This window comes from Amblyomma americanum, chromosome 2 (genome assembly GCF_052857255.1).
Source record: "Amblyomma americanum isolate KBUSLIRL-KWMA chromosome 2, ASM5285725v1, whole genome shotgun sequence".
Taxonomy (NCBI): Eukaryota; Metazoa; Arthropoda; class Arachnida; order Ixodida; family Ixodidae; genus Amblyomma; species Amblyomma americanum.
This window is the reverse complement of record NC_135498.1, coordinates 41576598-41598640: the sequence shown is the minus strand read 5'-3', so window position 1 is coordinate 41598640 and position 22043 is coordinate 41576598. Positions and strand designations below refer to the sequence as shown.

Below are 22043 nucleotides of genomic sequence, written 5' to 3'. Positions count from 1 at the left end.
CCCAGAAGAGCCGAGCACCAGGCCGGGGGAAATCTTGTATCCATTAAACACCGGTGGGTACCAGGCAGCACTGGGGATCGAACCCAGCACCTCCCGAATGCGAGGTGGATGCTCTACCACAAGGCCAGACAGGCCGATGTATTAATGATTGCCTAACAGAGCATAAACGCTCGCTAAGAACCGGCACCGGATAACATTTGCCGCATCACTGCAAGAACTGCGGCAAAGAAGAGCAAAAAATTTGTGAAGCGAAGCTCCAAGAAACTCAGCTATTATGTAGGAGTAAAGATAAGACTGCCCATGAACTGCTAGAAGCCCACCGGATTAAAAAAAGTGGGAGTTCCTGTGTCAGCACCCTATCGCTGGTCCTTCATAAGAATGAAAGTATATTTTTAGATAAATTTAGAAAGATTTGAATCAATTTTGTTCCCCCCTCTGTAGTATCCTTCCCCTGTTGTTTACCTGTTGTTTGTTATATTGTTTTTGTCCCCTTCCCTCCACGCCTTCTTCTTGGCTATAAATAAGCCATTCTTGACTTCAATAAACATTTGCAAGTAGCGCCTGTCTCGTGTCTCCCTTTCCTGTGTGCTGTGTTTTTGTGCACTTCATCTACTCAAGCTATGAACCAACTTGCCCAAGAACGTGTTCTACTGAGATAGTAAAGCTGCTCCTGGTTGTATCGAACACCGTAACGAACTCTCATTCATTGGGTGTGTGATTAGTACCCCAAGAAAATGCATACACCTAATAGTAAAGTAATGGCAGGATCTGCTTTGCAAGCACTCGAGGAGGTCACTGGGACAAAAATCTCTAGGACACGTCACAGAATAAGTACTTAGGGGAATGCGAGAACAGCTTGCTTTTCCGAGCTCTGTATTTTGGAGCGAGAGCTCCACTACACCATGTTTCGCCAAGGTCATTGATTGCTGCAGGTTGACCCAGTTTGACCTTCAGCAGGAGGAGCGCTGGAGGTACGGCTGTGATGTCGGACAACGTGACTCGCCGCAGTTGCAGCTGCCGCACCACTGCTCCGACAGCGGTGCGCCGACCGCCGCTTCTCCAAATGTGGTCATGTGATTATGCACGTGGCTCGGCATTCACTTATAGAGGCGACGCAGCTCTCGCATGCAGTTTCACCATGGATGAGAGCACGGCTGACAGTGTGCCTGAAACACCTGCAAGGGGTTCAAGCGTCTAACCAAGCATAGCTAAGTCTAACGGAGCTTTCGCTCCAACAAGTTTAGAAGAGTTAAACCAGTGCCAATTTTTTTTTCTAGAGTGTTTAATGTGGCAGCAGCAGATGATTTTATGCAGCTCAACAGAACCAAAAGCAAAAAAAAAACAATGAACAGGACTTAAAAGACAGTAAGCCTAAGTTCCAAATTGTTCCGCAGCTCGTTTATGGGCGCTGCCAAATCTATACTTGTCTTGTTCTCGGCAAAAATCAACTAGAAGGATTATGATGTGCTCAACATACAGTCACCAGATACACAGTATGACACAGTTTGAAAGGAAAGGATATGAGCCTGAAGATTTTATCTGCACAGTCTGGCAGCAGTTGTCTGTGCAGGTTCTTCTTCCAACAACTAGTACTCCTCCTCCTGCCAAAACGCTTGATATTCCTGCAAGGTGACACACAGAAAAGCACGATATGCACAAGGGAAAGCCTCAATTACATAAAAGCAGTGCGTAATACAGCAGTCACTCGAGCACTGGGTTAGGTTTTGTGCGGTTTAATGTCCCAGAGCACCTCAGGCTGTTGGGGACGCCGTAGTAGAGGGCTTCAAACAATTTCGACCACCCCGGGTTCTTTAGCATGCATTGACATCGCATAATACACGGGCCTCTAGCACTTCGCCTCCATCGAAATGCGCCCGCTGAGGCCAGGGCTGAACCCGCGTCTTTCAGGTCAACAGCTGAGCACCATAACCACTGAGCCACCGCGGCGGCACTTCTGCATTAGAGATGCTGGAATCGAGCACATAGAGACTGGAGAATTTGTGTCACTGTTTCTTGAGTGACGGCTTCATCATTCATTCATTGTCACTGAGGTGTCGCGACAAGTTTCCTTCCGGTGTTCCATATGTATTGCTGTGAGGTGGTATTTTTCATGATATATATAAATTAACAAGCCATACCATGTGCTTACATGACACGGGACAAAAGACGACAAGGCCAACAACGATGTAGGCAGAACGATGCTTGGACAAGTCAGCTAAGAATTAACCCACTTCAACAACACACACGTGTTGACTTAATTTGGCAGTCAAAATTTCCATCAGGACAAATCGGTTGAAGTGTTACAGAGTCAGTTATATGCAGACTTGTCTGAACACCGTTCTCTGACTGTCGTCGTTGGCATTGTCTTTTGTCATTTAGAAAAAAATATTCAAACTTGGCGCCGTATATGTCATTATGAAGACGCGCATTTAGATTTGTTACTCGAAAATAGCACCTATCCCAGGTGGTGCTATGAAACTGGTGCCCGACTCTTCGCACGGGGGTGCTCAGTGGGACTAACGTTTGGACTACCTTGGAAACACGTCACGCCATCTGAAAATGTTATGGACCTTCCAGGGCATTACAATACAAGGTCACACATACAATGTCATGTGACGCTGTATATAATTAACTGCAATTAATAATTCTAACTATTCTCACTAATTACCATGGCTTCACATTCCACTCCACTGATTACATCACTAAACTTTACACTTCTTGCTGACATAATTTCTTGCAATTACTTAGCATAATTAGTGTTTCAATAATTACCATAACTATATATAGTCCACTACACTTACCAATTAGAACATCACAAAAACTAGACATTCACATACACACACTATTCAAATTAGTATTTAATTAATTTGTACGTCTACAGTCCACTGCAATCAGCACATCAGTAAGCTTTAATTAAGCATACACCACGCACACACATCACCCCTCAACAGTCAACCTGCCTACGTGGTCCAATCGGTGGCGGAGTTTCGCCTCAATGGACATCGAAGGGTCAATGCCGTGTGTTGTTGATCGGGAGCCTTAAAGCTATCGCTTTAAAAGAGAGAGTGAAGAAAACAGAACACTCACTTGAGAGGGAGAGGAGGTCGACGGAGCGACGAAGGCTAGACATGGCATGAGTTAGTGCCATTTATGCTTCTGGTGTGCATGTCGCGGACGTGATGGATGTGCACAAGGTGTGCGGCTGTTCATGTGTGGCATAATGGATATACCGAGTGATGGAAATCAACCCTTAGATTTATTAAAATGAGGCGCTGAGAGGTAGTGCATGAAACTTACCTTTACACATAAGGTATGCGGACGGGGACGCAAAGGGAGATGACCATTGTTACCTTAAGGCACTTAATTAGAGAATTATAGCACAGCATGATCCGCGCTTCTGCGGTGCACCACTGTGTACGTGCCGATTGGTCCCAACGCAGAGTGCGCACGCAGCTGATGGGCACATGGCGCCATCTGGCTATATTGCACTAGATTAATCTGGCTATCTCTCTCTCAAGGCCTGGATAGATGAATGAATGGAAGGTAGGAGCCTCCCCTTTGAAACGGAGGTGATGGCAGTTGCCACCATGCTCAGCTTTTTTTTCTTTATTTTTGTTTAACTGTGTTGTAAGTTATTAAAACTCGCCATTTTCTTTAAATACGTCTTCCTACATTTCTAACCTTATGTCACCACTCTGCTTTTGAGCCACCAATCTTCTAATCGCTTCTTGCTAATTTCCACCGCAGATTTATTTACATGACCATTGTTATATCTAAACCCTACGGCCTGAGGAAGAGTGACTGCACCAGCATCAACATCGGGATGGATAGCATAGAGAACTATGGAACTAAAACAGGTATGAGGTGGTTAGAGGGGAATGGAAGGGAATCATGGTACCAGGCCTCACATTTGGAAATGCAGTCCTGCGCGTGAAATCAGAAATAAAGTAAAGTCTAGAAGTCAGACAAAGAAGTGTAGAAAGGCTAGCCTTGGGAGCATATGGAACACTCCGAACGAGGGAGCCCAGAAAGATATGGGCTGGGCGTCGTTCGAGGTTCGCGAGGCAATGAGCAAACTGAAATATGATCAGAGACTAACCAAAATGGAAGAAGCAAGGTGGGCCTAAAAGATGTGCAAGTATCTATACATGAAAAGTATTAACACAAAATGGACGAAGTACTTACAGGTGAGGGATAGGGCTCAGCAAAACGCTAGTGTGAGAGCGGAGGTAAAGGAGACAGAAAGATGTGGAAAGAATGCAGGAAAAATCAGCGCTAGGTATATATAAGACACGAAAACAGGACACCAAGAAAGAGTGATTATTTGATAACTCGCGGAGCAGTTCATTGCTTTTTGAGGCTAGAACAGGGGCTCTGCCCAGTGACAACGCTGACATAAAATGGACATCTGTGTGATACCTTGACAGGATATGTGGATATCCCTGGTGTTGAGTTGAGGAAAAACGAGAGCGTTGAGACACCAAACGGACAGTTCTATTCCAGCCCAGCGAATGCCGGCACGAGCACGAGACCCGCGCGAGCCGCCCGTGACCGCCGCCCGCAGCCAAGCCAAGCCACGCAGACGCCTAGCCACCGCCTGTGGCTATTGCCTACAACACCTAGCAGATCCCGAAACCATCCTGGCCATCCCCTACACATCACTTTGGCCAGACTTTCTGTATCCCACAGAGGTCCATCGTATGCCCTTCGGACTAGATAGGGATGACAAGGCCATTGTTCATTTTGCTATTTTACAGGCATTTCGATTTTGCCCTGTCACATGGCAGGGCAAAAATGAACAACATTCTTAAGACACTAAAACATGATTGGACTTTTCTGAAAATCACATATGCAGGCAGCCCTCTGCAATACGAACAGCGTGTTTAAATCCGAAAAAAATTTGCCACACATCTGGAAAATTTGAATTCGCAACATTTCTCCAACATCACGTTGGTTACAGCGCAAACAATGAAGACTACGAAGAAAACGCATGACAGCGTGCGTCCTGTGCTTTCTTGTCAATCTTTATTGTTTGCGCTATAACTCACTTAACTTTTCGCTAACTGGGAGCGAACACGGTCCATGCCTTGATGAGCACCGTTGTACAAGCACGTGCTGAGCCCACGATGGGGTGCGCGCGCCATGAAAACGTGCACTACAGGTGACGAAACGTCCACGATATAACGACGAAGCTCCGACATTTCTTCCGGGGAGTCCACATCAGTCTCTGATCCAAGATACACGAGAGCTCGCGGTACGACGGCTGCGAGGCGATTCCGAAATGACCACCCATGGAGCCCGAAGACTGATGAACCCCATGCCTGCGTACAACAGTCCTAACTTGACACATGTCATGTAAAGGGGCCCCGTTAGGCCTTATGCACAGAATGTAGAGAAATGCTTACCTGTGTACTCATTGTCGTGCTTCTACTTTTTCTGCCTCCAACTGCATTCCACGACGACGCAGAAACATTCGGAGACGGCATCAACGTAAACTTGAAGCTAGTCGTGGTCGGGAAGAAGCGCCGCCGACACCAAACGCACGTGCGAGTGAAAGGCGGGAAATACTTCGACGCCGCGAACAACACAAAGCGACACAATGTGACAAAACGGTACCACCGTAGATACGAAATTTCCTTATCCAGGAGTAAAGTTATAACAAAAAATGCTCTTCTTTTTAACTAGTTTTTGAAGGAATCTAAATAATGTTCTAGGTTTAATTATTTTCAACCAATGGCAAGCATCGACAACCGAGACGCGGGAAATTGGAAACCGTGGAGCCCCGGGTCATAGCTTGGGAACGATGTTGCGTGACGGTATTATGCTCGACGAGAATGGCAACTCTGGCTTTCGCCCCTTTGGAACTCGGGAAGCATCTGTAGCCTTTGAGACTATCCTTTCGCTTGTTGGTCTCCTGGAGAGCAATCACTAATGGAGGAGCTGCATATGAAGTAAGGATTTGTTGCAAGACCCCCCCCCCCCCCCCCCCCATCTTGCACGGGTATCCCCGACAGTTCCATTGCCAGACGACGCAGCCGGCAGCTTTCCCGCTCTTATTTTTGTTCGCCATTGTGTCTACCCCTAGATGCTCCTATGGCCCCCTCCTCGTGAAGCGTGCGCATGAGCCAGCATAGGCTTCCCTCAATACTAATTTTGGTTTGCAAGCTTTTTTGCCTTTCTACATTCTTATCTACCGATTCCTTCAGGGCCCTAATGTCTGCCCCGAGCCTGTCCGAGTTTGCTGGGTCTATCATTTCAGCCCTCCTCTTACTAGGAGGGCCTCGATATAAGTGGTTTTGCGAAGTCATTCTGTGGCAGCCACTGCAGAGCTCAGGCTCCCAGTGTCTTCATCGTGTAGTATAGAGTACGGAAAGAACCTGTTGACCTGAAGCCTCCTCCAGGCCCTGCATTCCTTTGGAGTGAGTGACCTATCCGGAAGTGAGAGTGTTCTCCTATCCAGTCTAGGTGTTTCGGTTATTTCTTCATATGTTATAAGAGGGTCTTTATTCCCACTCAGGGGCACTTCCAGAGCAGCTCGGATGTAAAATTCTCGAGCAAAGCTGTGAGCAGCCTTATTCCCCGGAATGCCCTCATGAGCAGGAACCCATATGAGGGAGACCTCTCTACTTGAGGGGTATCTTAGTAATTTGGCGGCTTGACTGGAGACCACCCCCTTACAAAAGTTGTGAACAGCTGCTTTATTGTCAGGCAAGATGATCTTGGCTTTGGTATGGACGCACGCTAGAGCAATAGCAGCCTCCTCTGCCACTAACGCATTCCTAGTGTTAATCGATGCCACAGTCACTTTCTCCCTATTCCCATCAACGGCGGCAATGACCGAGGCGCCATCGGACCCATAGGCTGCGTCGCAGAGGACCCGGCGGGTCCCGGGCAAGATTGTTCATTATTGTTCGAGCTCTATGCCTTCTCCTTTCTTTATCATGCTCCGGGTGCATGTTCTTAGGCATATTGGCAATTTTAAGATGCTTCCGTATGTCGTATACGAGAGTATACGGGGGTTTCCTCTCGCTCTCATTGAGGTTCTGCCTGCCTGCTATTGAGGAGCTAAGCCTCCAAATTTGCGCTTCTCTTACTGCCCTGGTGATCTCCGCACAGGTATTGTGGACTCCCATACTAAGAAGTTTCTCCATTGAGGAGTTCGGTGGGATGCCGAGAGCTCTTTTGTATGCATTTCGTATTAACTTGTCTATTTTCTCCTCATCTTGCTGACTAAGATTCAGAAATGAAGTCACGTATGCATTTAAGCATTTAGAAGAGCTAAATTTAAGGGGACCCCTCCCATCGGCAAGCGAGGAAGAGGAGAGCAGAGAGCGATCTATGTGCGGAGGTACAAGAAAAACATATGTATAAGCGCCCGTAATAAGACCGAACGGGATTTCCGCCGGATGACCTATCGGGACATCTAGATCAATGACATCCCTAGGTCCCCTCTCGGAAGTCCTAGCAGGAATAAGGATATGCGGCTATTATACGGATATCCCTGGGCCATGTGTTTTCACTGGGTGAGAACAAAAACATATAGGTCCAAATTTGAGGAAGTCAATATTTGGTGATCTGCCTGTGAAACGGAAACGGGCATTACGGTACCCCTCTCTTTCTTCTTTCACTCCCTCCTTTATCTCTTCCCTTACGGCGCGATTCAGGTGTCCGCCGATATGTGAGACAGATACTGTGCCATTTCCTTTCCCCCAAAAAAACCATTTTCATTTCATTTTACCACAGAGCACTTGGTTTTGAGGTGCGCAGAACTCCGCCCAGCCCTCCCCGAGAAAACAGCAAAGACGTAGATAAAGCGCTGGGATTTTTTGGGGATGACGGGCGAGTGGATGAGAAAAACGTGAAATTGACGAAAGGGAGGTTAGAAGATTGGTGGAGGAATCAAGGAGGGGGGGGGTGAATTTGGAGAGGAAAAAGATGGCCAAACAAGAGATTTTAAGGACGAAATAAAAGGAAACAATTCAATTAACATTGGGGGAAGGACAGGGTAGGTAGCGCAAGCTTCGCGCGATGCAAAGGGTAAAGACATTATCATCCATCCATCACATTTGAGTATGAGGTGTTCTTTGGTTCTATAGATTTACCACACACATCACATGTGCCATCTTCGTTAAATTTCTTTTTGTAGCTGCGCGTTCTAAGAAATCACCTTACCTAGCTTCAAAGAGTAGGGCACTGTCTCTTGCAATCATAAAACGCTTCTTTCCTGATCTGCCTTTTCCAGTATCGATATTGTTCGACACTATGCTTCTTTTCCACTGAATTTACCCAATTTTTACCTTCCGCGTTTTTAGCCAGTCATTTAATGCTCTTTCTTCGTCCTCGTCTCTGGCATACTTACTGGTTAGCTTCCTATAGTAGGATACAACTTAAAAAACAGCAGTTCCTAACACTGGTTCACGGTCCGCGGCGTATTGTATTTCTCCGCTGGCCCATCGTAATAGTAAACGAAATCAACTTTTTAACGTCTGACTATATTAAACAATCCATGTATCAAAATTCTAGCTCCTATAATTTCTTCTTGAGATTAGTTTTTTGTTTAGGCAACAAGAAAATTTTTAACAATGGTCTACTTTTTTGTCGTGGAGGAAATCTGTGAGGCGCGTTCTCGTGCTCCACAGTAAACGTTTATCTTGACACATTACTTAAATAAAATTTACCTATGTTTTAAATATTTACCTTCCTTAGTTCTGTATGTACAATTTTATGGAGCGCGGCTATAATCAGAAATGAAACACACTCGTTTAGCCTCACAGCTGCGTATGTAGTTTTATTAGGGACACATGTATTTATTATAGTTATATATAGTAAATTGCGGGGCTAGTTGGTTCATAATGTACAGATGGTGGAACAAGCGAAACTAACGCAGGACAAGAATAGCGGTGTCGTGTGTGTGCCTCCTTGTTCTTGTACTGCGTCACTTTCGCTGGTTCCACCATTTGTGTATTTATTATAATTTTGCTCCCAAGACAAACATATACACTTCCGCCATCCACTTAATTACAACATAGCCAGCAGATGTCTTCGTTTTCGGATTTGGAACTTCGACTGAGGGCGACGCAGCTCTTCTCAATGCTCACTATAGCAGGATAAAACTTAAAAAAAAAACAGCAGTTGTTAACACTGGGCCACGGTCCGCGGCGTACTGTATTACTCCGCTAGCCGGTCACAAAAGTGAACGAAATCAGCTTTTTTAATATTTGACTTTATTAAACAAGACAGGTATCAAAATTCTAGAGCTTATAACTTTTTTCTCATGGTTAGCTTCTTGTTTAGGTAACAAGAGAAGTTTTAACAACGGCCTACATTTTTGTCGTGGAGGAATTCTGTGCGCCGGTCCTGAATGTGGGCGGAGCTTCACTGAAGACTTATGTTGTATCCGACTATAGTAGCTCCGCCACCGATTTCTTGCTGTTTTGCTGCGGATGTAATGGAGAAATTGGTGCCCATTTTCGTTATCGGCGTCTTTACAGAGTAAACAGTCATTATAAAGTCAGCTTTTGATGCATGAAGCTTGGCCTTCAACATGTGCAGTAAATAAGGCGTTCAATTCCTTGCATAACATGCTAGAATGTAGACTTCTTGCTGGTTGCATGTTCCGGCAAGTCTTAGGTATAGAATCTTATCCACTACCTGCTCTTTACGGAACACTTCGGCAGACTCTTCAAGCGCTTTCTTCAAAGCAGCAGACTCAAGACGCGTTCGCTTCGAATTCTGGAAACTGATGGGATTGCGCCATTCCCTTCCCCAAAAACCAATTATTATTATTATTATTATTATTATTATTATTATTATTATTATTATTATTATTATTATTATTGCGCCTGTGCGAAAGTGGTGCAGTGGTGGTGCTCTCTGTAAACTCGTTGATGTGCACGGGAGGCCTCTCGCACGATGTTGGCCTCAATAAAGTGAAGCTCGCAAACCTAGAGGGAAGTTCAATTTTGCTTAAATATCAGCAGGAGTTTCCGGGTTCGAACCCGACCGCGGCGGCTGCGTTTTTATGGAGGAAAAACGCTAAGGCACCCGTGTGCTGTGCGATGTCAGTGCACGTTAAAGATCCCCAGGTGGTCGAAATTATTCCGGAGCCCTCCACTACGGCACCTATTCTTCCTTTCTTCTTTCATTCCCTCCTTTATCCCTTCCCTTACGGCGCGGTTCAGGTGTCCAAAGATATATGAGACAGATACTGCGCCATTTCTTTTCCCCAAAAAACCAATTAAAAAAAATATCAGCAGTAACTTCAAGGCAGCTCTCTCTTGAAATACTGCATTCGCTGCTTAAAGTTGCAACAAGCTTCCTCGTTTAAAGTGTGGGGGTTCTTACTAAGCCGTCGAGCCTCCTTTGAGGTCTAGGCCGTGAACTCCGAGCTCCCGGTATCGCATACCACGTGCGGCAGTTCTCACGGCGGCGCAGCGCAAATGCGAAATAAGAACACAGCACGGAACAGGACGCTGTGCCCGGGGCCCAAACGTTTATTGGGTTCTCCCAAAGTCGCTGGCTGCTTGAAGCTTGATCTGCGACCCTTGCCGCCTGGCTTGGTCGTGCGGCTGACGGGGCAAGATGGCGACAACAAAGAGGGAAGAAGGGAGGTAATTACCTGACGTCTTCTCGCTGTCGCGGCTCGCTGAAGTCTCTCTCCGGCCACGGCCGGTACCTGCCGATCTCGCCGCACTTGCCCGTTGTCACATTCGGCCAATCAGCGACCGCTCCGGCGGCGCCTGGCGGTGCGCTTGCGACCGGTTTTTTCAGGAAGGAGGCGGCTCAGCGCTCCCGAGCAGACCCTCTGGCTACTCGCCCGTGGGGAAGAAGGACAGCGTCCGCTTTCCTGCGTCTCCACGGTGCGCCTCGCCGGCCAGGGAAGGGTACGGCACTCCGAAACTCCCACGAAAGACAGTTTTCTAAAATGTAGCGCTAAGTATGTCCAATTTTTCAGAAGCGACTATTATTTGAAGACGTTCCAAACATGTTACCTTGAAGTGAGGTGACAACGAAATTCGCTCGTGGTATAGCCCTAATCGAGGCGTTCTGTTCTTCATCCCGGGGAAACTTGAAAAGGCGGTTATTGAGTCCGATGTTTAATTAGTCCGACAAATGGACACGCAGCACTTGTTACGCATATCCTGGCAGAAGCGTAGTCCACATTCCGCTCCAATGAAGGCACCAGTACATCATCTCGACGGACACAACCGCAAGCGCAACACAAGACGGGTACTGCATGCACGGTCAACGTGCAGAGAAATAGTGTGTTCGGAAGCATGCTGCGAAGCGCCACGACTTTGCTTGCCCCGAGACAATCAAAGGAATGTCACGTGTTTGCGGAACTGATCGCATTGTCATCTCCGTCGCCCCCCACTCAGACTTCTCCGAGGAATTGAGGTTAACCATTGTGTACCTTCAGGGCCTCATTTACAGCACCCGTGCATCGCGCGTAGCTTCGAAACGTGCTGCACGGAACTTCTATGTAGACCTTTGAGGCTAGAGACGATCCAGCGACAATGGACCACTCCACGCTTGGCACCACGCACGGGGACGAGGGCTGTCAATCATCCACGCTTCGCTTGATTAACTAAACCCAGCTGCGTTTGGTTACCGGCGCCCACTTGTTGGCGAGGAGCTCACCTGCGGAAAGGATACTTTCGGGGGTTGTATCCCTGCGACCCCGCGAGGAAGAAGATGCAGAGAAGAGCGCCGTCAAGGAATGTCAGGCTTCGGCTAGCTGGAAACGTCTGCCCATGAGGTCGTTGACTCCTCCCAAAGTCTCTGGGATCGGACGAAAAAGGCGGGAAGATTTAAAGCGGTCTACATGCACGTTCGTCGAGCAGCGATTCCCTGAGACATCTTCTGAGTTTGTAATTTGTTTGTTTTGTTCGTAACCCATGTCGTAAATATGTGAATACAGTTTTTCTCTTGCTTCTCCTACTCCCCGTCTCCGCCCAAGTTCCTTCCCTTTTCTGCACAGTGGCGGTGTTCCTGCACCCGATGCCTGGTGAAACACGCTACTATAGCTCGGCGAGTCATATAACGGCGTAGAGCGACCGGTGAAGCCGACAACTGTTTACCCTTTCACTTTCGGCCACAGAAATGCAAGGAAAGTCCGACGCAACAGCTGCGTCACACCAAGGAAAGAGTTTCGAGTCGGCTGCCACCCCCTTACATGCGTAACTACGCGGAATCGGTGGAAACTTTGGGGGCGACTATTCTCGGAACGCATGTGCTCTCGAGGACTTTTACCAATTGGAGTGTAGAAATGGGACCGCCGCTATGTTTCCAATATAAGCATTCACGCTAGCCGCAGTGGCTAAAAAGTTCAGGTATATTTTAATTAGGGGCCTGAGGGTAACGATTAATTGATTTTGTGTTTCCCTCGCCGCATAACATACGTGCAGCACTGCAGTTCACGTACGATGCAGTGCCTAATTTTAAAACCTTTGTGAAGCTCAGTTTTGATGACCTTGTATAATTTATAAAGGGTTCCTCATAAATGAACCTTGAGTGCGTCATAAAACCGCGTCTTTCTCAAGCATTCGCATCGGATTGAGATATCGATTAGCCTAAAATTTTTTTCGCTTGTAATTTAAATTACACATACATTACACCTGCTCACGTGCAAGACAGTCACCGCACTACCTGCCCTACTACCCACCCATGTACCCTATTCTTAGGAGAGCTGGACCACTCCTCCCACTGCACTCCGCCCAATACTGTGGTCACCGTTGAATGCCCATACCGCCCACGTGTTGGTCGATATGGGCTCTGACTTGATACGGCGACCTGGACCACCTGGGTCGGGAAATAAATGTTCCCTCTCTTTCTCTCGCACGCAACACCACGATAGCGTTCGACCTAAACACTACACCGGAGGGGCTGTCACGATGGTTACAGCAACGCCGTGATACGTCCCGCTAACCACGGTACAATAGACACTGCTGACGACGCAACTACGTCAACAGACGCGCGCTGCAACGATCAGTGATCACTCGGCTACTTTGACAGTAACACACTTCACAGCTGGGACACCAATATAAAGAGATTGGCAGTGGCTTAGCTCCGCTATGCCAGGATATACGTAGCGGGAGGTACGTTTCCCTGGCTGAGCTTGTTGTACTGGTAATGTCAAACGCAAAGTGTCATACATTGGATTACTCACTGGTGTCATGTCCTTTCGGTGCCACAGTCTGCCGCACACACTACAAATGTGCCCAAACGAATTGTTCACAAAGTCTGCTTCAAATGTCCGGGTTGCAGATGCACTTTCGGAAACTCGAATGGTGTGATCAGTCACACGACGGGCCTTCACATCCTCTTCGGTTGGTTCCCATTGACTGACGCCTTCCATAGGCTCCATCTCGGCGGTTATGCGGCGTCTATTACGCTCGGCAGTCTGGCGTCTCCGTTTGGCAAGGCGTTCCTCTCTCTGTTCGGGCGTCTCCGCTGCTCTCTTCGCCTTCTGACGCTCATTCTCTCTTTGTTGAGTAGCCTACTGCCAAGCGACAACCTCAGGATCGTAAGAGTTATTCTTCTCTTGTCTCTTCCGCCATTTAGCAGCGGCTGGACTCTCCTTCTGTGCATGCATATCAAGCGTTGCGATAGAGCCGCCGATTACATCTCCGCCTTTTATACGCAATGATGCGCATGCGACGACGCGTGACATTAGTATTCACGATTGGTCCCATTTATACAAGACAAAAGACGCAGATGCTGTGTACACAAAGTTTATTTCCGAATTTATAACAATATACGCCTCACAATTTCCTCTAAAAAAAATGAAGCACTCAAAAAAAATAAGAAAACCGTGGGTTGTACCCGCACATATTAAAATGATAAAGAACAAGAATAAGCTTTACCACGCTTTTCTACGTACTCGGTCGCCAGAAATTTTGATTACATTCAAAAGCGCACGAAACAAACTAAACGCTGAGCTTAGACACGCCAAGCGAACATATTATCAGCAACTATTTTCTGAACTTACGAGGAAACAGCCCAACGTAGTTTGGAAGCTGAGAAATGACGTTATAGGTCGCGGCAGAAAGAATGCGTCAGTCGGAAGAATAAACCATAAAGGAAGAGAGGTGTCAGGGAGCGCACTTGCTGACCATTTCAATAGTCATTTCACGAATTTTGGAATGCTTGTGAATCAGATACCCAATTCAGAAACGCCGATAAAGACATGCGCCGACAGTCTTTTTCTTGAGCCTACCGACGAATTAGAGGTTTACAGGACATTCATGAATTTAAACAATAGCAAGGCCCTAGACACAGATAACCTTCAAATAAAACCAGTTAAGTATGTCATAGAATTCATAGCTCCTGTGATTGCTCATATTTTTAACCTGATTCTGGAAACGGGCGTCTATCCTGTTGAAATGAAGAAAAGTAGGGTGAGCGTCATATTCAAGGGCGGGGACAGAAACGACACAAGCAATTATAGGCCAGTCTCTGTCATTCCTGTCTTTTCTAAAGGATTAGAGAAGGTGATATTCACTCGCATGTCTGAATTTTTCCTTTGTAAGAATATTATATGTGACGCCCAATTCGGCTTCCGGAAAGGGCGATCAACAGAAACCGCCCTGCTAACGCTAAAGGAAATTATTGTGCAAAATATTGAAGAAAACCTTTTCACTCTCGGCCTGTTTATTGATTTTAGTAAGGCGTTTGACTGCCTAAACCATAATATTTTAATTTACAAGCTTTCACTCAGTGGAATCCGCGGAACGCCTCTTGCTTTAATAAAGTCGTACTTAGAAAACAGGAAGCAGGCAGTGTACATAGATAATCAGAAATCCCGTTTTTTACCAGTGCAAAACGGTGTACCACAAGGCAGTGTATTAGGGCCTTTGCTTTTTAATATATATATAAATGATATCGTGAACATTGATTCAAACGTAAAATTTATCATATATGCAGACGACAGCAACATAATAATTTCGGGTCGTAATGTAGACGATTTAATTATCAAATGTAATCAAATACTTGACAAATTACACCTCTGGTCCAATTTAAATTGCATTAGGATAAATCCTAAGAAGACGAAAGTAGTAATATTTAGAGCTAAAAATAAGATAGTCAAGACATGCCATGTTGTCCGATGCCAGGGCCAAGAAGTTCAAGTAGTGAATGAACATAGAATTCTCGGGGTTACGTTTTCTTCGAACTTAAGTTGCCCCGCCGCGGTGGCTTAGTGGTTAGGGCGCTCGACTACTGATCCGGAGTTCCCGGGTTCGAACCCGACCGCGGCGGCGGCGTTTTTATGGAGGAAAAACGCTAAGGCGCCCGTGTGCTGTGCGATGTCAGTGCACGTTAAAGATCCCCAGGTGGTCGAAATTATTCCGGAGCCCTCCACTACGGCACCGCCTTCTTCCTTTCTTCTTTCACTCCCTCCCTTATCCCTTCCCTTACGGCGTGGTTCAGGTGTCCAACGATATATGAGACAGATACTGCGCCATTTTCCTTTCCCCCCAAAATCAATTATTAATTAATTATTAACTTAAGTTGGAATAAACACGTAGAAGATGTTTGTAGAAAACTGGCCGCAGTGACGGGAATCTTATCTCGCTGCCGACATCTTCTTCCAACACAGGCCAAAATCCAAATTTATCACGCACTGTTTGCTTCACATATCGACTACTGTGGTCTAGTATGGGCTACAACGACAAAAGGAAACGTTGCAAAGATAGTTGTACTTCAAAAGAGAATCATGCGACATATTGCAAACCTTGATTACCTGTCTCCCACGCGAAGTGCTTTTATAAGCTACAACATCATTAGTGCTGAATATATGTATCAATATCGCCTGCTCCGGTCTTTTTACTTTTCCACTGTAGCTTTTCAGGATTTTTTAATGAATCTAGGAACTCTAAAAAGAAGACATGTTACACTATCCACGCGTAATGATGATGTCTGGGTGCGCCCGAAATTTCGAAATAATTATAAATTTCAGTCACTACAGCATAATCTGCCATTTATTCTAAATGAGCATAAATGTGTGATGAGTTGCGGCGTAAAAGAACTGAGAATGTTTTTTCTATTCAAAGAATGAATGGCTATGCGTGTTTACCTTTTCATTTGCAAGTGCTGTTTTTCAAGAACATGTATGTATTCTATTTTTCTTTATATTTCTGTCTGCTTACTTCTCTTGTTGGTATTGTGCTGTGTTCAAAACTATAAGTACAGTTTTTGTAGACACATTTTGAAATCATATGCTGTTTAGTTAATAATTAAATTGCATTTCTGCTATTGTATAACTCATTGTTCTTTGCATTTCTTAATTGATGTTACCTGTTGCTGTAAACCTACTGCCTTGTAGAAGGGGTCATGGGCCTAGTCAAGCTGTCGAGACAGCTTCTAGCTCTTGACCCTTTCCAGGATCCTTTATTTCTGGAAAAATAAAAAGAATTGAATTGAAAAAAAAAGAGCGGCGTGCGGCCAGGCGGTGGTAACGAACGCGGCGCCTCGTTACCATCGTTATAGTATCGGCGCATGCGCACAACTGCTCATCCGCGTGTCGTCACATCCACCTTCGACAGTGGAGCGGGCGCGCGGCCGCGTGTAAAGAACTTGTACGACAGTGCTATTTCGTTTACTTGCGGCACCGACTGCTCCTCTTCGGTTGCCATGGTAACGGCGCATGCGCACAACTTGCCTATCGTATGTACCGCGAAATGCTCGACTGGTAGCCTAGTGTAGCCCTCGCTACAAAACGGCACGCTCTCGGCTCCAACAAACGACTGGGAGACACTCAGCCTCAACGCTACACAAATGTCAAGGCTGTCGGTGCCGTGCAGCCACTCACGCCGGGTGCTGTACGCTGTCGGTGGGCGGCTCGATCGCGTCGCCGGACGACATAGTATAGGCTTGGTGTAGGTAGTAAAGCTTACCTATAGGGGGCTTTAGGTGTAGGGGCAGCGCTCCCGCTCTGGTCTCTCTCCATGCGCAGCTCATGATCGGCCGCTATGTCGCTGCTGGCGAAATCGCGCACATGCGCACCACGCTGCCGGCTTGCCGGACATGCGCAGTGGTGTTGCACTCGGATGCACCCGCTCGCACTTTATGACGCACGATGACGTGTGTTCGGCCCGCGCAGCATTATGCGCTGAGTCATACAGAGGACAAGGGGCCCCACAAGAACAGCAAAGAGGGTTTTGTCGAACGTTTGCTTTGTTCTGGCAGCACTGTGATTTAGTCCCAGGACATTTCCTGTCTGAACGAAACCTAGCGCGTAACCTGTACCGGTGCCTTATCAAACACTGAGCGGAATGCTTCGCTAGCCGCGCTGCTTTATCAAAATCAGCGCAACCGACAAGCGTTGTCTGCAGCCACGCGAACCTTTTCAAACGCCGTGCTACTGATACCAGAAACGCTTTGGGGCTAATATCATCATCAGCACCCCCGTTTGTTTGCGAACATTGAAAAAAAATGATAATAATAATAATAATTGGTTTTTTGGGGAAAGGAAATGGCGCAGTATCTGTCTCATATATCGGCGGACACCTGAACCGAGGAGTGAGGGAAGGGATAAAGGAGGTAGTGACAGTAGGAAGGAAGAGGTGCCGTAGTGGAGGGCTCCGGAATAATTTCGCCCACCTGGGAATCTTTAGCGTGCACTGACATCGCACAGCACACGGGCGCCTTAGCCTTTTGCCTTCATAAAAAGGCAGCCGCCGCGGTCGGGTTCCAACCCGGGAATTACGGGTCAGTAGCCGAGCGCGCTAACCACTGAGCCACCGCGGAGGGTTCCACGACCACGGCTGTCGTGTCGCGTTAAGGAGCTCGTGTCGCAGGAGGAGGAGGAGGAAAAACATTTATTCAGAGCACAAAAACTGGGTGGGTTCAGTACGAGAACCCATTGGTCGTCATCTTAATCCGGCCCCTCTCAACCAGCAATTTCTGGTCAAGTGGGCTGTGGCTATGAAGGGTTGCGTCCCAGCGCTCATGAGTCGGATCGGGATTGCTGTCCAAGTCTGGGTTTTCTTGACATTCCCAAATCGCGTGAAAGAGTGTGCCAACTGCTCCACAGAAGGGGCAGGACGAATTGTAGGTTTCTGGGTACCATTTACTCATGAGGTAAGGATTGGGCGGAGTATTAGTTTGTAGTCGCCTGATTATGTGCTCTTCATATTTACTTAGGGTTTTGTGAGGAAGAGGATATTCCCTTCTTGTGGTCTTATATTACTCCGTAATTTCTGCGTAGCTTAGTAAGGGTGAGGGGTTGTCAACTATGTCAGAGAGAGGCTGCGTGCCAGATGCTCGGAGGAGGAGAGCTCGAGCAGCTGTGTTGGCCGCCTCATTGCCCGTCGTTGAGAGGTGCCCTGGCGTCCAGAAGATCTGGATGTTGGAAGGATTAGACCTTTCCAAAATTTCCCAACACGGAGCGCCAACGCGGCCTCTGAGGTAATTGAGTACCGCTGCTTGTGAGTCGGACATAACCGTTGCCTCGCTGTTCTTTGATATCGCTAGTGCGATAGCTGCTTCTTCAGCCGATGTGGTATCCACCGCTTGGATAAGGCTGCTTGCAATGATATCCCCCCCCCCCCCCCCCCCCCCCCCCGCAGAAAACCTGGTGTCGGCGTCGGCGGCGTTGGCCGTCCACGAAAAATCCTCCTCCTGGCACACCTCCGCCTTCTCCTCGCAATGTATTTTTCTTCCCTTACGGCGCGGTACAGGTGTCCAGCGAAAATTGTGTCAGGCGTCAATTCCTTTCCTTAAAACCAATTTTCATTTCATTTTCCTTCACCTACGACCCGGTTCGGGTGTCCACCGAGATATGTGAGACATGTGTCCTTTTCCTTAAATTGTCCAACGGGCCACGCGTCGCGCCGAAGAGGCGATGGCGTTCCGTGGGTTCATAGACTCGGGCTATAAGGGACGCCGCAGTGGAAGGCTGCGGATAATTTCAGCCGCCTGGGGTTCTTGAACGTGCACTGACATCGCACACAGTACGTACACGGACCTCTAGCGTTTCGTCTCCATCGAAATGCTAGAGGCCGCCATCGAAATACGACCGCCATGGCCGGCCGGGATCGAGCCCGCGTCTTTCGGCTCAGCAGCCGAGCACCATACCACTGAGCCACCGCGGCAGCTAACTTGGAAGGTTAGGCAGTATGTGCATGTTGGAAAACGGGGGTGCCGTCATGCAGTGTGTGGCAATTGTATGTGTATCAGTCACATGACCATTCACGACTTGACATAAACCGGAAGTGACGACGCCTGGCCAGGAGTGACGGATGCTACGTCTGGAGACTGTGTGTGTGAGTCATATGACGTCATGATTAAAGACATAAACCAGGTGGCGTCAACTATAGTTCACTATAGCAACAACTAAACCAGTAGTGCCGTCATCAGACCGGGAATGACGCTAACCAAACTAGAAGCGCCGTTGGCAAGTGACGTGAAGAACCGGAAGTGTTCCGGCAACGCCTCGACGGGCTCCTTGTGGTGCTATAGCAACCAAGGCTGGGCGTTATGTAGGCGTCCACTAATTTTTGCGCTCCTGCTGCTCTTCGACATAGCACACCTGCGGTTTCTGACAATTGCAAGGCGAGAATTTTTTTTGTCAAAATACGCAGCTTTTCAAGCAAATTAGGCTGAGCACGTCGGCAGGTGTTACGGACAGCTTCGCGAAGTGCGCGCCATGGTGCGCCGGCTGTTGTGACGCTGTTAGTTTCGAATGATTTCAGGTTGACTCTTACTGGATTAACTTCAGGTTGACTCTTACTCTTAGTAATGTTTAATAATGTTGCATCGGTTTGTTTTTGTGTTTATATGGAGCAAAGTAGCGCCCTCTAAAGCCAGGGCAAGGGTAAATATGGCTGTCGCTCCAAAACCTGTCACCGCTTTTTCAGCGAACGGAGCTTTCAACACCGTTTACAGAGCGCTGCGCCAGGACGACGCAGAGCATATATCTGACGCACTTGAAAACTTGATATGTGGCATATTTGCTTTTTTTTTTAACCCTAAACCTTTCGAGAAAATGGTGGGCACTAGGGAGCCTACATGTACGGTACATGAAGGCTCCCTCGTAGGCACAGATGGCAAAATTATGTTTTGCTTTCCCGAATAATAATAAAAAACTTTTGCGAATAGTATCAGCGGGCGATCGAATGCGCTAATGCGCGTTTTCGCCGTGAGCGTTGCACAGACAGAAAAGCTTTATTTCTGCAAGTGAGTATTAGACCCTGCTGGGTCCTTGGGCCACTGCGCGATCCCGCACTGCATCATGCAGGTGATGTCGGGACATGACGTCGGCAGCCCGAGTCACCGCAGCAAGCTGCGATGTCGGGTCTGCAGACGTGAGCAGGACCTCCCAGTCCTTCCAGCTCGAGATGGCGTGCTGTCCCTGCGGGGGAGGGTCAGCAGGGCAGCCGAAAAGGATGTGGGAGAGTACTGTGTGAGGGTCACCGCATAGGGAGCATGCAGGGGATGTGCCACAATAGTGGAATAACAGCTGAGGGGATGACAGAGAGCGGGTCTGGAGGCGTCTGAAGAGGGTCTGTTGGGAGTGCGTAAGACAGGGGCAGGGAGGAGGGTAAGTCCGACGGTCCAAACGGGGTATTTGCGTGAGCTCTGCAAAGGTGCGCCCGCTCCCTCGAGAATCCTGGATCTAGACTGTCCTGAGCCCGCCAAATCAAACCTCAGACCACTTTATCGGCAGCCTTGTTTTCCAGGGTTCCCAGAGTGAGCCGGCACCCACTGGAACTCTTACCCTGCGTGGCAAATTTTGGGTAGGGGTGTTCAGCAAGTGCCAGGCAGGGTTGTGAATCCTGCCTCTGGCAAAGTTGGGCAGAGCCGTTTTGGAGTCGCTAAAGATATATTGAGCGTCAGAATGTGCAAGGGCTAGGGCGATGGCAGCCTCCTCTGCCTCCTCGGGCACAGAGACCAAAATTGGCCCGGCTTTCCGAGTTCACGGCTACGTTTGACAGGTGAGTGTATTCTGCGGCGCCCTCGTGTAGAGCGCTCGAGCTGCGCCATTCCAGCTGCGTAAAAATTTGTACCACTGAGCTCACCGGCTTAGCGCGTTAACCACCGAAAGTTTTTAAAGCTTTGGCTTAGCCATATAACCTTTCATTTGGCCAAGGAGTCGGTCACTCTAAACAGAAAGGAGTAAAAAGGGAGCAAGCTGTCCTCTAGACAGATTACTCCCCTTCATAGAAGGGAGTGCGATAGAGGACAGCTTACTCCCTTTTTTACTCCCATATAGGCATATTCGTGTTTAGATTGGTTTGTTTGGTTTATGGGGGATTTAGCGTCCCAAAGCGACTCAGGCTATGAGAGACGCCGTAGTGAAGGACTCCGGGAATTTCGACCACTTGGGGTTCTTTAACGTGCACTGACATCGCACAGTACACGGACCTCTAGTACTTCGCCTCCATCGAAATTCGACCGCCGCGGCCGGGATCGAACCCGCGTCTTTCGGGCCAGCAGCCGAGCGCCGTAACCACTCAGCCACCGGGGCGGCCTATTGGTGTTTAGAGTATAGATCGTCAGCCGTAACAGAAAGCTTAGCCATGATCGTTCTAATCATCGAAATCTGATCTGATCAGACTTCGCCCCCAACCTCTCTCTCTTCTCTCCTCTCCCCCAAAAGTGGAAAGGAGATTTTTCTCTCTCTATTTCGCCACCTGGCAACTGTGGCAGGTGGCAATTAAATAAAATTTCATTAATTGACTTAAATAAAGTTCATTGACTAAGTAATTAAGGTATTACGGCTGGCGGTGTATATTAAGAGTAGAATGCAAGTCTATATGGCTTAACTAAAGCTAAAAGCAGGTTCCCTGCATTAAAATCGGCACCTCGATCGACTCATTTTCTAGCTTTTAGAGGCAACGCTTGCATGGGAATAGGGTCACATATACTTGGATCTGCTAGCAAGCTGCTCACAATATATATATATATATATATATATATATATATATATATATATATATATATATATATATATATATATATATATATATATATATATATATATATATATATATAGGGAGCGGTGTCGTGTTCTCTTGCGAGACACTGCATTGCCGTCTCTA

The 22043-nt window shown here is 47.5% G+C and overlaps 1 long non-coding RNA gene across 2 annotated transcripts; it reads right to left on the bottom strand.

Annotated features, from left to right (window-relative positions):
• Positions 1-603: 603 nt before the first annotated feature.
• On the bottom strand, positions 604-5577 carry LOC144121089 (uncharacterized). Of its 2 annotated transcripts, none has more exons than XR_013312529.1 (3): positions 5406-5577; positions 3088-5321; positions 604-1622 (listed from the first exon to the last, which is right to left on the bottom strand). It is a non-coding gene; the product is annotated as an uncharacterized LOC144121089 (long non-coding RNA). The 2 variants fall into 2 exon arrangements; XR_013312530.1 differs by having other exon boundaries at positions 604-3202; positions 3298-5321.
• Positions 5578-22043: the final 16466 nt, after the last annotated feature.